This window comes from Oryza sativa, chromosome 12 (assembly GCF_034140825.1).
Source record: "Oryza sativa Japonica Group chromosome 12, ASM3414082v1".
Taxonomy (NCBI): Eukaryota; Viridiplantae; Streptophyta; class Magnoliopsida; order Poales; family Poaceae; genus Oryza; species Oryza sativa.
Genome location: NC_089046.1, coordinates 17,438,747 through 17,454,898, shown reverse-complemented (window position 1 = coordinate 17,454,898; position 16,152 = coordinate 17,438,747). Strand labels below are relative to the sequence as shown.

Sequence of the window (16,152 nt, the reverse complement as noted above, 5' to 3'; positions counted from 1 at the left end):
GGCTAGGGTTTGGGATGAATCGGGGAGCTAGGGTTTCGAATTTTATCCTGGGAATTTTTATTTTTTTTGCTGAAATTATTTTCGCGTTCGCTTGACATAGATGACCGCACACAAAAATCCTATTTTTGCATACGTTTGCTCTGCTCGCATGGAAAATTTTGGTTTTCACACACCTAGGTTCATGCGGGCTGTCTAGCCGCATGCTAAAATTTATTTTGGACGCATACAAAAATCGTTGTTGTACTAGTGTAATCCGGTGCCCAGAGCTTAGCGTGGCTGAATACGGTGGCGGTGAGGTTCCGGTTGCGGTGGTGGAGGTTGGGAAGCTGACCTCCTGCTATTCCATCTCGCGAGGTGGCCGAGAGCCAGAGAGTGAGAGGCGGAGAGAAAGAGAGTGAGACGCTAGAGAAGGGACCATGGGGAGGGAAATGTGGGAGATTGGTTTAGTGGTAGGACCAACTCGATGATGCGTCCCATATTTCATCCCACATCGAATGCTCGAGACGAAGCATTTTCGGCAAACAACACTCAGTAATATAAGTCTGTTCTTACCAAGATTAAATAACATTTAAAAGTTGACAAGACGAATTCTAGGGTATTACACCACTAATTTTATATATTATTCCATTTTACGGTATGGTTTATGCAACCTTAAGTGACTAGTAAACACGCAAGTCAGGTAAAATAGCAAACGCAAAACAAGGAGTCTAGCTGTGGCATTTCCCAACCTACAAATGCCTAGCAGCGTGCACTCATCATATATCCGCCCCCTTCTGTAGCTTTCTTTTGCGTTAGGTTGTGTTCCTCTTTTGCCTCTTCCTCGATTGTGTCCATTGGAGGTGTTGCGGATTCCATCTTGGCCTTCTTCAGTGTTTGCACTAAACCTGCCAGGCATTCGTCCGCGTCTCTCTTCCTCTTGCACCGTAGCATGAAGTTATTGGCCACGTCTGCCGGCGGTGACCCATCCATCTCGTCGTCGAGCAGCAGTCGACTGATTTCACCGTTCCTCTTGCTCCTTACCATGAGGTTATCGGCAACGTCTGCCGGAGTCGTGTCGGTCTCGTCTAGCAGCTGCCCGATTTCAGCGAATAGTGAGTGGTCGGTGATGTCCAGGTAGCTCTTGGCGAGCACCTTGAAGGCCTCGAAGCGGCAGTATGACATCTCGATGTGCTTGTCCATCCTCCCCGGCCAGATTAGGGCCGGGTCGAGCCAGTCGATGTGGTTCGTTGTGAACATGAAGACCCTCTCGCTGCCGCACGCCGACCACAGCCTGTTGACGAAGCTGAGCAGGCCCGACAGTGTCACTCTGCTCTTCTCATCGTTCTTGTCGGCAAACTCTACCAGCATATATATGCTTGTCGCGGATTTCGTCGTCGCCGTTGACTACCTTGTTGCCCTTGCGCTTGGTAGTGAGTTCGTCCTCGATCGCGTCAATGTCCTCTATAACGATGATGGACTTGTCCGTCGTGTCAAGGAAGAGCTTCCGCAGCTCGCTGTTGTTCTTGACGGAAATTAGGTCGAGGTCGTAGACGTCGTAGTCGAGGAAGTTGGCCATGGCCCCGATCATGGTGGACTTGCCCGTGCCCGGTAGCCCACGCAGAAGGTACCCGCGCTTCCACGCCTTGCCGACCTTGGAGTGGTACTCCTTCCCCTTCTGGAACACCGTGAGATCCTCCATGATGTCGACCTTCTTCGCGTGGTCCATGGCGAGCATGTCGAACGTCGCGGGTGGATTGTAAGGGACGCTGGTCCACACGCTCTTGTTCCCCTCGCTGGCGTGGTTTGTGAACAGCCGCCTCTGCCGGTTCTTGGCGGTGAGCTCGCGCCACCGCCGGACGACGCTTGGTAGGTAGGAGCTGAGGACGAGCTGGCGGTGGCGCTTGTGGAACACCAGCCGGAAGCAGCGCGGCTCGTCCGTTTCGCCGGGGTAGTAGCTGACGGTGATGGCCCCCTTGTTCTTGGAGGCCTTGGGGCACAGCCTCCACCACATGCGCGCGCCGTCGAAGCTGTCGACGACCTCCTGGTTCTCGTCGAGGGTGACAACCGGGTCGTCCTTGGTGTTGTTGCAGAGCTCGGCCTTGAGCTTGCAGGCGCCACCGGCACACACGCGGCTCAGGTAGGTGGAGACGGCGCCGAACATCTTGTTCCGCCGGAACCGCTCCTCGCCGTACTCGGACACGGTGATCTGCTCGTAGGGGTTGAAGTAGGACATCGCCATGGGGACCAGGCTGCTGATGATGTACCTAGCCTCCTCATGGACGTGCTCCGGCATCCGGGACCAAAGCAAGCCCACGCCGGCCATGGCCGACCCGAACCCTACCCACGTCTCCACGGATGCCATGACTTGCCCCTTGCAGGTTGCAGCCACTGCTCACCTAACTAGCAGCCACTGCCCACTGCTAGCTAGCTCTCTGCAATGATTAATTGCCGTTGTGTGGATGTGTGCTTGTTTACCGTTGCTTCGTCTGTGGCGGTGTGGCTCGGCTTATATAATTGGCGTGGTGTGGCTTTAAATGGTTCCCGCCGTTTCATCGTGGAAGAAGGTGAGAACGCGTCGTCGAAGTTTCGTCGAAGCAAAGCGAGCGAGGTGATTTGACTTACTCCACATGAAACATGTAGATATTGCAAGTGACTCAGAGACCACAAGAGGGGCGGCCTATCACCGTATCGGGTTTAGCAATTACTCCTTCCCTTGTAATATATGTGATTTATACTATCTTTTTAAAAAGAAAATACCTAGTTATGATGAATCCAAAAAATTAACTTTAATAATAACAAATATAACTTTCGAACATTAGTGTGACTTATATGCAATAATATGCAGAGAAACTCATAATCCTATGGTATAGGTTATATAGATGTAAGGTATTTGAAAATTGTTATAAAAATGGAACATGCAATGGTTGGTTCAATTTTAATGGAAGAGCCAATTTTTTTATGAACTTATTACATTTTCTCCAAATAGTTGAATTTATTCCCTATTGACATTTTCTATTTCTTGTTTTATTTTATACAAGTTCAAATATTAGCGTTATGGATCTTTAAATTATTGGTTTAATTATGAATACAACAATAGTTCGATTAGAGGTTACATGTGTAGCTTAAAAGTTATGCATTGTTTTAATAATTTTAATTATTTCTCGCTATAAAAAATAGGGAGGGGTAGAGTGGATAGCTAAAGCCGAGAGGGGAGGGGGTGGGTAGTACTGTGTTGTGCGCATGTGTGGGGGAGGACGAAGTGGAGGGGCATTTTTTTTCTACCTTTCTAAACTAGAAAAAATGCCCGTGCGTTGTAACGGGTGAAGATATTTTAATCATGTAATTGTTATACGGTTTAGCTATGGTGAAATTCATCGTGGAAATTCGCTTGGATATTTTAGTTTAGAAAATCATGAGATGCAGTTAGGTGCCTGACTTTTATCTCAAGTTAGAATGCATGTTTTTTTAAAGAGATTTCTTATGCGACTCCTTTCGTATTTCCAAAAGCAAACGAACTTAAAATTTGACTCAAATACATATATGTATTTCTAAAAGCGAACAGACTTATAAACCAACTCAAATACGAATGAAGTACTAAAATACCAACAAAAACATCTTCAATTTTTATAATAGTAGAGATGATTTAAGTGAAATCTGATGATTTGATTTTTTTCTCATATTTTCTAATATGTCTTCTAATCTAATATTTAAGATGTAATACATGTTGGCTTAAGCTTTTTTTAAAAGTATACATATTGGCTAAAAAATAATGGATCCACCTATTCAAGTGGAAACTGATTGTCAAATGTTTTTTTCTTCCAACTTATAAGGTTTTATTTTTATTTAAGACGTAACACGTGACATGTTAAGTGCAATTCTAAGAATGTACAACGATTTAAGGTGAAATAGTACTTATTATAATTTTTTATAATGTTATATACCTTTTGCTATTTTGTTACCATGCAAAGGATCAGTGTCTATGTTCAAATAACATACTTTTATTTTTATATGTTAATATAGGTAATACGGATCTTAAACTATTTTTCTTAATTATAAATAAAAAAAGTTCAAATATACTAAAAATCGGATATAACTTAAGAATTATAATCATTTGGCTTTCTAATTATCGATCATTTTGTATTAATTAGCTAAAAATTAGGAGACGAAGGAATTGAATGAGAGAAGAGAGGAGGAGAGAGTTGAAGGGGAGAGAATTAAATTATATTGTTTTATTTGTTATTAATTTATTAACTAAATATAGAATAGAAGCTTTATTGATTGATTAAAATTTATCGTTTTTATTCGTCTTTTCCCATAGCTTCTTATTCATAGTAGATAGTAAAAATATGAACATTACAAATCAAATAATATTATTTTGAGTTATTAGAATGTTAGATGGGGGAGTATTATTTTAAAAACATTAATTGGAATTAGGTTCATTTTAGTTTTTGTGAAGTTATATATGCTGATAAAATCTATATCATCGTTTTGTTTAATAATGCAGAAATCAGAAAATACAACCGTAAAATGACATATTTCTTTTCAAAGTTGAATTACTGTGCATATGTGTCTTTAAATGTAAACTAATCTAAAAATATAAGGGGATCAAATATTAGTTTTTGATTTAGATGTTGTAGTTGCTTACTTTTTAGCATAACTTTTGCTTTCTACTCCCTCGGTCCCATAATACAACGGACTTTTGACTTCTTGCTTGCACTGTTTGATTAGTCGTCTTATTTAAAAAAAAGACACAAATATAAAAAATAAAAAGTTGTACTTAAAGTACTTTGAATTATAAAGTAAGTCACAAATAAAATAAATAATAATTCCAATTTTTTTTTAATAAAATGAATGGTTAAACAGTGTAAACAAAAAGTCAAAATCCCTTATATTATGGGATGGAGGGAGTAACATATTTTGGGAACATTACTTTTTATGATTGCAGATCTTATTTAATTACTATGAAGTTATGTATGATGATAAATTATACTCCCTCCGTCCCAAAATATAACAACTTTTAGCTCTCAGGATTTATCCCAAAATATAACAACTTCTCCACCAACATTTCTCTTCCCAACCTATCACAACTCTCCACCATTCACTTTTCCCACCTACCTCCACTACTCATCCAGTCATAACCCTCCACCATTCATTTCTACCTACTTTCTTAATAACCGTGTCTAACTCTAAAACTTCTTATATTCTGATACGGAGGGAGTATATTGTTACTTTATTTCATATTTTTTATAATTGCTTGAATGGTATGCAAAGGTTAGAAGATATAAACCAAAATAAAATTTGTTTTCAAAGTTGAATTATAGTGAATTTTTGTCGTAAATAATTTAAAGATATAAGTGGACAAAAAAAATTCTATGATCTAAGTTCTATGATTTAGATATTATAACTTAATTGTTTAACACAATTTTTATTTTTCGTAACTAATAAAAACTAATAAAGCAAGAAAAAATAAGAGAAGGAATAGGTAGAAAATAGGAGGAAAAAATTGAGGGAAGAGCAGAGAGCTGACAAATGTGAGTAATGTACGTACGTAAAAGCCCTGGTGGGCCTGGGTTTGAGAGAGAATTTATTGTTTCGAAGATAAATCTAATGGTCATAAATAGTGGGTCACCAAATTTAATAAACATTAATAGTTGGATGTTTTATTTTTTTTCTCAGAATTTTTTATGAATTTGTCTAACTAGGAAGGTAGCCCGTCACATGTGTGGACATCTTATTTAATTTGTTTGGATTTTTATTATGAATGTTTATCTTACTTTATTAAATTTTTTCTAGATAATTTATTTGGGATTTATTTGAATGCTACTAATATTTTTTTTCCTAATGGAGTTGCTACCTATGAAACTATAGATCATTTGTACTAATATCTTGTTTTTCGAGCTTCTAAACTGTAACTAACATTTTTTTCTTGTATACTATATATTAATTGAAGATATTTTCTAAATTACTACATCATATAATTAAATGAGATAGATATGTTGAACTATTGATTTAGTTGTAAGGACGTAGTATTGCATTAGTAAATATTTTTGCTGAATCAGAGCATCTTAGAAAAGGAGACTTTTACTGCTCTCTGTAGTTTAGGGCTATACACTTTGAATTGAAATTATGTTAGACTTTATTTCCAAAATAATGCCGGAAAAATCAATTTTCTGTTAGATTTTATTTGAAATTTTAAATATTTTACTCTTAAAATGTTTGAACTTTGCTATTTAGAATGGGTCAAATCCAAAAACAATGTTACACTTAGAAAAAAATGTTCAGTTTTAAATTATTTTTTCCATGTTATTTTTTATTTTGATCTTTGCAACTTGGAACGAAAATATAAGTGGGTTAAGGCCATATAATTTGGCATAAGGTTCTAAATTTCTCTCTCTAATTAAGTCAGAAATGTTAAAATAATAGTCATCGGTGGCGCTACGAAGCGCTCCTCACCATTTCCCCCACCACCGAGGCAACCAACCTTCGTGTGGAGTTAAAATTTAACTTAGATACAATTGGGTGTGGGTTGAGATGACATCGTTGTGGAGTTAAAATTTAACTTTACAACGTGAGTTATCTATCTTGGAGCTACGTAAACTCAAAAAATGGATGAGTTAACTATTAACTTTGAATCGATGTGATAATAACTGACGTTAAAAACATTTGTTTTATTACTAAAAATTCATAATGTTGTACAAAAACTTGTACGGGGACTACATATGTAGTTAAAATTTAACTTGTAGATGTAAGATTTTCTAATTGTAGTTAAAAACTAAATTAAGAAATTTATGTTATGTTATTATTGTTGGATTTAATAGTTAAAAATAACTTATTGTTTTAAAAACACCTATATGATGTCTGAAATACGTAGTTAAAAAAATAACTTTTAGTTTAAGAAAAAATATGCGTGATCATAGGGATTAGTGATTCGGCGTTAATAGAAAAAACAGTTAGATGAGGTGCCGAAAACAGGGGATTTTTTCGTGCGATAATTCCACTTAATAAAACCAGTGCTACGTATTCATTTGAAACCCTTTTTCATATACATCGTATGCTTGGTATCCTTACTGAGTAAAAAATTAACTTGATATGACAACAAAATTTTTACTCAACAAAATTTAAGCATAAGTTAAATTTTTGTTGGCGCTTGCTCCGGACATCGACGGCGGCGCATCGTGGAGGTGGCCGCCGCTGCTCCTCCATATCCATTCGAGTCCAAGCTTGCCGCGGCGGAGGTCGCGCTGTGCGCGTGGGGGTGGAGCGGCGGCCGGATCCGCTGCCGCCTCGCCTCCTGCCCGCAGTCAGCAATCACAGCCACGCCCTCCGTCACCCGTGCAGGATCCGCATCGGATCCAACGTCGCACCGCCCGTATCCACGCCGGATACGCCCCACCTTAGTGGCTAAGATCCGCGCGCGTGGGGCGTTGAGCGGTGTCCGGATGCGCAGCCTCCTCACCTTCCGTCAGCAGTCGCCAGTCACCACCACCCCCGCAGCCATGCCAAGCCGGATCCGCCGATATCGCACCCGCCGCCAGTCGGCGGTAGAGGTGGAGCTGCCACGCCTCCTGCCCACAGTCGCCCATCGTCGCCCCGCCAGCAACCGTGCCATGCCAGATCCGCTGAAGCGGCGCCCGACGCCGCTCGGCGGTAGAGGCGGCGCAGAAAACCTGAGTGGAGCATGCAGGTGAAGGTCGCCGTCATCCGATCCCAAGCCCGCCGCTCTCGTCTAGGCCCCGTCATCGTCAACCCTAGCTCGACAATGTCACCGGACAGACATTACTAGAAATATAACTCCCAGCAATGGCGCAGAAATACTCCTGGTATATTATGGTTACAGAGTTCATTCGCAAGCGCACGGATATACCATTGTATCATTTCACCCGAGAGTATTCGAAGGACATCGTATTTATTTAATCCCGTGGGAAGATCATAGTAGAGACAACCTGACTAATAATTTATATGTTACTGGTAATAATCATAGTCTAAGCAGGGGTTAAGATAATCCAAGGGTAGAATGACACACAAGCAGGGAGCTACTCATTATCATATTAAATTATCTAAGCTAAGTGGAAAGAGAAGATAAATGAAATCTATTCCTATACTTCTAGTATATATAGTATACATACATTCTAGTTATCTGACATATTACCTAATACCCTCTATCCGAAGCCCTCCTGGTACTTCGAGAAGCCAGCCCTGATTGCCAAGTTCCTTACAACAACCCGTCATGACCATACAACTGGGGCTAAATACGGATGAGTACCCTCCCCAGGAAATTAACTTAGGACTGTATACACGAGCGGAGGAATACCCGTACTGAGTTGTCACCATCAGCGGCCCACCTCTCATCCATATCATATAACCCCAAATAATGATATCCCGTAATCTAGACACCACGCCTAAACTACCAGATACTACTCAAATATCATCGTCATGACATAGATTAGTTGCATAAACAAACACTAAATCCGTACCGATGCATCTCCCAGATAAGCTAGCAGTATAATCAGTATAACATGAACATAATGTAAAGTTGGCATTCATATACTTGGAAAGTATTTCAATACCATAAATGTATAAAGAAGAGTATTCGAAATAAAGTACAAAGCTTACAAAAGAGAAGAGAAGAGCTACTAGAGCTATACCCGAACTCTTCCGAAAGCTTCCGGACTCCGATTTATATTCTATTCCTATTCCACTAGCTTAAAAGCACTAAACTAAACTTGAGAGAATATGAGAGAGCTTTGCTTGAGGTGTGTGAGTGAAGTGAGAATGGCAACTCCTTTTATAGTGTGGACCCTCGTTTTTATAACAGGAATCAATCGTGTAAACAGTACCATTTCCCTGGATCAAGTAGTTTGGTACACACGAATTCATAGCTGAAATATCAAGTGCACATACACGAGTGTCTGATACGAATTATTACATCATAGGCCCGCAGGCATAGTCTTAAATCATCGGACCGAGAGGTCCGGAATACATCCAAAAGCAGAAATAGATAAGGCAGCGGAATTCAGGCAGCGGCATGCCATTGCCACAGGCAACGACCGTACTAAGACCTACTGGACGCCATCGTCTTCATCTCCCTCCTGATAGTAGGCATAGGGATCCTCCGAGGCTTCATCTCCCGCTTCTGATAAATTTTATATTTGCAAGGATGAGTACCAACCGTACTCAGCAAGCCACCACAGCAACAATGCATATGAAAGGGGGAGTTCAAAGGATGGCCATAGTTCTTTTGCGCAAAGCAAGTTTTGTAATTCTTTTTACGAGCCTAAGACCTAGCATTGACTGATCAAATTTTAGTACCAGAGTTTGTATTTAAACAACGACGGTTCTGTCCACCATCCATTGTGATCCCAAGGATAGCTTCCCGCCATTGATTCGTCATGGTTTTCTGAGGACGTCCACCTTCCCGCTTCTCAGGAAGTGGCTCCATCAGCATAAAAAAAAATCATCATGCAATATCCCATCCCACACAAGTTAAGAATTTAGAGTCTAGCCAAGTGTAATACATGTCCCGGTGCTCAATAACCGCGAGCACGGCTATTCGAATAGATTTGGTTTACTCACACTGCAGTGGATGTACACTTTACCCGTACTCCGCAACTTGCCCAACACATGAGCCTACGTCCCAACGAATGAGACTTGCCACGGCAAAGCCTTTCAATAACCTCACTTTGGCAGTATCCGCTCCATGAACTTAAGCCCTCATGCACTCTAGGCGTACACGGTTTCTAGCAGTGAGAGGAGTTCTGGCGCTCCCGAGGGGGAAAACTCACGCACGCCTAACATCGCATTCTGTAGTTGAACCCAATCCATGCTGTCCCCTTTTGGGTATCTCCTTGTAGTCTTGTAGTCTTGCCAAGTCAGTCTCTAGCCATCCGTATCGGGTATCCGCCATTTGGCCATCCGTATCGGGTATCCGCCAGTAGACTGCTTGTTCGTCCACACACCTAAGTGAAACCACTATGCAGGGATACTGCCTCCGCTCGGCTATCTACTCCGCTAGGTCTATACCCATTCGAGAAGTACGGCTGTACTGAGGTCGTTTCATGTTTAACTTTATGGCTCGGTCCTTAACTGACCAGGGACGGCACTAGCCTTTACCGGACACCACCCAAGTCCTCCAGCCGCCCCAGTCGAAAACATTTGTTTAATTTTATTTCTCCTTTCACAAATCATGTCATCAACATCATGGCAATGTGGTGCTCATGTCTCCACATGCCGCATCTCAATTACCTTCCCAAAGGTAATTGCCCAAGCATATAGCATTTGATAAATATGAGTATGCATGATTCTAGAATAGCATTTCTAAGCAATTGTCATAATTGACTAGGGACTCATACGTAGACATGGTTACAAAGATTTAAGGGTAAACAATAATCAAGGCATGGCATAATCCCAAGTAGGATATTCATCATTGCATGCAATTTTATTTATAAACAAAATAATTTCGCAATTGGGATCAACATGTTCAAGGAATAGTGATGACTTGCCTTGCTCAAAGTCTTGCGGGTCTTGGCCTTCGCTTGGATCCGCAACTCCCTCGGGCTCTATAGTTACGTGCAAGAATTGATTTGAATTCGGTTAGAATTCAAATAAAAATCCAAACAAATCCAAATAAAAGTCGCATGCGAAAGTCGATTCCCTTTTATTAATCTTCACTATCCGCGAACTACGGCAAACCCAATTTCGATTTAAACTGTTTTGCGGGTATAATATTTTGTTGTCATAAGTTTTTAATTTAATTTACCCGAGCATTATATCCATATATTAGATTAGAAATTTCTTCTCGCGAGCTAAATGTCGGACGGAATCCTAAAAATATTATACCATTTAATTTAGTCTATGACTAAACGATTAAACATAATATACGTCTAAAATTCCTATCGATTGAATCCGAATTTCTACCGTGAATCGATTACTTATAGGGTTTACCCAAAAATACTCTATAATAATCTATAGGAATTCGTCTATTTGTTTAGTTATTAATTTCATCTAAAATACTACCGCGAATCGATTACCAAGAATAATCCGTAATTTATATTACATTTTTGCAATTCTACGACTATAATTAATCTATAATTAAATTCTAATTATTTTAAATTTCCTAAACTTCCCCAAACTCCCTCTAATTTCTATTTATTTCCTTTTTCCTTTTTCTCCCTTTCCTTTTTTCTTTTCTTTTCTCTTTTCCCTTTTCCTTTTCACTTTCTTCTCTTCTTTTTCTTTTTCTCTCTCCTCTCTTCTTCTTTTCTCTGCCGGCCTCTCTTTTCCTCTCCCTTTCTCTCTCGGCTCTCTCTCTCTCTCACCCGAGCGGCGGCGGTGGACGCAAGGGGAAAAGAGGGCGGCTCACCGGCGGCGGCAGCGGCGACGACGGCGGCGGCGACGGTGGCGCACGACGGCGTGGGAGCGGCGACACGGCGGCACGGGAACGGCGGCGCGGGAACGACGGCGCGGCGTCACGGGAATGACAGCGCGGCGGCACGGGAACGGCGGCGCGGCGACTTCGAAGGTGGCGGCGCAACGGCACGAGAACGGCGGCGCGTGGAGAAGGGGAAGAGGGAGAGGATGGGGAGATGGAGTGGGGAGAAATGGGGAGGGGTGGAGTTTTATAGGGGAGAGGAGGGGGAAAGAAAGGGAAGGGGAGGGGCGACGCGACAGCGGCGCGGCGGCGCGGGGCGCGAGGTGGCGATGGGACGCGCGGCGACGGGACGTTGACGGCGGCGGCGACAGCGGTGGCGCGCGGCTCGGGGCGGGACGCGACGGTAGCGCGGCGCGACGGCGACAGGGCGAGACGACGGGCGAGCGGCGATGGGACGGGCGGCTCGGGGCGCGAGGTAGCGCGGGGCTTGGCGCACGGTGGTGGCGACGGGCGACGCGCGGGCTCGAGGCGTGGGCGACGATGCGCGGCGGCAGGCGACGATGGTGACGGCGCGGCGGCTCGGGGCGCGAGGCGGCGATGGGACGTCGACGGCGACGGCGACAGCGGCGACGCGACGGGCGGCGACAGAGAGGAGGCGGAGCGGCGCGCGGCGCGCGGTGCGCGAGGCGGCGTGGCAGAGGAGGGGCTAGCGCTAGGGGAACCACGTCGAACACTTGGCGGCCGATGAACAGTGACTTTTCCCATTTATCCCGGTTTTAGTGTATTTTCCATATAAATTTGATTCCACGATTCCTAATTTTACATATATGCATTTTACTCAATATTCATGTAATCTTAACTAATGAATTCTCCCTAGATTAATATTACTCATATTTTATTTTTATATAATTTATTTTAATTAGGGTTATTCCATCGTACTAAAATTTAATTATTGCTAATATGGTTGCGATATTATTTTATTTATTTCAATCCCACCTAACCTTTATTTTAATTTATATTTTAATTATTTATTTAGTCAACTAGATTTTATTTTATGGTTTGTTCCTAGCTAGTTATTCATTATTCGCGATTAATTAGACTCCGACATCAAAATCCAATGAAACAGGCGAATAAAGTCGGCATGATGCAATTGGTTTAAAAAGTTTTTGAAAGTCCGCATTTTTAGAGTTTTGATTTCGTTGGTCGAATTTTCAGGGTGTTACAAACCTACCCCCCTTAAATAAATCTCGTCCCGAGATTTTCTTACCAGTTGCCGAATAGATGCGGGTACTCCGTCCTCAAGAATTCTTCGCCTTCCCAGGTGGCTTCGTCCTCAGTGTGATTACTCCATTGTACCTTGTACATACGCCACACTTTGCTCCTAGTCCTCTTTTCTGCTTCATCCAATATCCGGATCGGGTGTTCTGGATATGTGAGATCATTGCTAATGTGAATCTCTTCCAGCGGGGCTTGTTCTTCCGGCACTCGTAAGCATTTCTTTAATTGGGACACATGGAAGACTGGGTGCACATCGGCGATATATTCTGGTAGCTGTAACTGATATGCGACTTCTCCTCGCCTGGCGATGATCTGGAATGGCCCCACATATCTTGGTGCCAGTTTTCCTTTAACCTTAAACCTTTTTGTTCCCCTCATCGGAGAAACCTTTAGATAAACGTAATCTCCTTCCTTAAATTCCAGGTTTCTTCTTCGAGTGTCGGCGTAACTCTTTTGTCGTGATTGTGCTACTTTTAGACGATCACGGATCAAGCGAACCTTTTCTTCGGCTTCTTGAATAATGTCAGGTCCAAATACCGCCCGTTCTCCAGTCTCGGACCACATTAGCGGGGTACGACATCGTCGACCAAACAATGCCTCATTGGGTGACATCTTTAGGCTTGCTTGAAAGCTGTTGTTGTAAGAGAATTCGGCGTAGGGCAAACACCTCTCCCAGTCCTTGCTAAAATCCAGAGCACAAGCCCTCAGCATGTCCTCCAGGACCTGGTTGGTTCTCTCCGTCTGGCCATCTGTCTGTGGATGATAAGCGGTGCTAAATGCGAGGTAACTTCCCAGGGCTTCATGGACTTTCTCCCAGAAATGTGAGGTAAACTGTGTGCCTCGATCAGATATAATCTTCTTAGGTATACCATGAAGACACACTATCCTGGTCATATACAACTCGGCGAGTTTTGCACTGCTATAATTTGTCTTAACGGGAATGAATCTCGCCGTCTTGGTGAGTCGATCCACGATTACCCAAATGGAATCATATCCTGTTGCGGTCTTGGGCAATCCAACAATGAAATCCATACCTATCTCATCCCATTTCCATTCGGGAATCCTGAGAGGTTGCAACAAACCTGCCGGCCTCTGGTGTTCAGCCTTCACCTTCTGGCATACGTCGCAGAGTGCTACGTATTCGGCCACATCTCTCTTCATGTTGGGCCACCAGTATCCTTCCTTCAGATCTTGGTACATCTTCGTACTTCCGGGGTGCAATGAATATGCCGATTCGTGAGCTTCCTTTAAAATTAATCCCCTCAGTCCACCCTGTTCGGGTACGTAAATTCTCTTTTTATACCATAGAACATCTTTTTCGTCGGTTGAAAATTCCTTTGCACGTCCGGCAGCTAAGCGTTCCTTCACCTCTCGGACTTCCTCATTGTCCTTCTGGGCTTCTTCTATTTGGGTTCTCAAAAGAGGTTGAATATCCAGGGTGTTTATCTGTCCATGGGGTACTATATGTAGGTTCAGCTGCGCCATTTCCTCCCTAAGCTCAGGGACCATCCCTTCCGTTCTCAGATGATTGCAATGGCTCTTACGACTCAGAGCGTCGGCTACGACGTTTGCTTTGCCTGGGTGATAATGAACCTCTAAATCATAGTCCTTGATTAATTCTAACCATCGCCTTTGCCTCAAGTTGAGATCTGACTGGGTGAAGATATACTTTAGACTCTTGTGGTCAGTGTAGATATCGCAATGGTTTCCAATCAGATAATGTCTCCAAATCTTTAGTGCATGAACCACAGCTGCGAGTTCTAGGTCATGGGTAGGGTAGTTTTCCTCATGTGGTCGCAATTGTCGCGACGCATAGGCCACCACTTTTCCCTCCTGCATCAGTACACCTCCTAGTCCTTGCCTCGACGCATCACAATATACAACAAAGTCTTTCCTGATGTCGGGAAGAACTAAAATAGGTGCTGAGGTCAGCTTTTCTTTGAGCTGCTCAAAGCTTCCTTGACACTGTTCCGACCATGCAAACTTCTTTTCCTTCTTGAGTAATTGTGTCATTGGTCGGGCTATCTTAGAGAACCCTTCAATGAACCTTCGGTAGTATCCAGCCAAGCCTAGAAAACTCCGGATTTCAGTCACCGATTTGGGTGCTTTCCATTCCGTGACAGCCTCCACTTTAGCAGGGTCCACTGCTACTCCACCGGCTGAGATTACGTGACCCAGAAAAGCGACTTCCTTCAACCAAAATTCGCACTTGCTGAATTTTGCGTATAACTTGTGCTTTCGGAGTTTCTGGAGAACCAATCTTAAGTGTTCCGCATGTTCTTCCTCATCTTTGGAGTAGATTAGAATGTCATCAATGAATACCACCACAAACTTATCCAAGTAATCCATGAATACTTTGTTCATAAGATTCATGAAGTATGCTGGGGCATTGGTTAGACCAAACGACATTACTGTGAATTCATACAACCCATAGCGTGTTGAAAACGCGGTTTTGGGGATATCCTCGGTCCTAATCTTCAGTTGGTGGTATCCTGATCGAAGGTCTATCTTTGAAAACACCTTAGCTCCCTTAAGTTGGTCGAAGAGGTCATCAATCCGTGGTAGGGGATACTTATTTTTGATAGTCACTTCGTTCAGTGATCGGTAGTCTACACACATTCTCATGCTACCGTCTTTCTTTTTAACAAATAACACTGGGGCTCCCCAAGGTGACGAACTGGGGCGTACAAATCCCTTCTCTTGCAACTCCCTAATTTGCTTTTTAAGTTCTTCTAACTCATTGACCGGCATCCGATATGGTCTCTTGGATATGGGGGCAGTTCCGGGTATCAGGTCAATAATGAACTCTATGTCACGATCTGGTGGCATTCCAGGTAAATCTTCTGGGAACACATCAGGAAATCGCTGCACTACTGGCATTCCCTTTAGGGGTAGCATGGTAAATATACCTCCGGCACGTTCGGTTAGCCTAGGATCTTGATCCATGGTTGCTCTCATATCCGATCCCCAGGGTGTGGTCAGGGTAACTTCTCTACGTCTACAGTCAATTACTCCTCTATGCTTTGCTAACCAATCCATACCCAAAATGACATCAAGAGTTTGGGGTATTAGCACCATAAGATTGGAGGGAAATACCACATCCCTAAGGCGGATGGGTACGTCAATGCAAGCTGTATCCACTGCTATCTCACCCCCAGGCGAATGTACTAACATTGGTTGTCTTAATTTAACTCTGGTTAAATTGTGTTGTTGACTTGCTTTCAAAGATATAAATGAATGCAATGCTCCTGAATCGAAGAGAACTTTAATTGGAGTGGAGTTGAGTGAAAACATACCCATCAGTACGCCTTGATCTTCCTGGGCCTCTTCAGCTCGAACATGGTTCACTTGCCCGCGCCCAAATCCAGTGGTGGTCCTGTTCGGTTGCGGAGTCTTGAATAGGCCTCGCCCGACAGCAGGGGTAGTAGTGCCGCGAACAGTCATTGCGTTCGCGCCAGTTCGGACAGGGGTTTTGCGTGGATGAGGGCAGTTGTTAGCGTAGTGCCCGTATTTCCCACAGTTGAAGC

At 43.1% G+C, this 16,152-nt stretch overlaps 1 pseudogene; it reads right to left on the bottom strand.

The window, feature by feature from the left end:
- Window positions 1-588: 588 nt before the first annotated feature.
- Window positions 589-2,454, bottom strand: LOC9269389 (AAA-ATPase At3g28580-like; annotated as a pseudogene).
- Window positions 2,455-16,152: the final 13,698 nt, after the last annotated feature.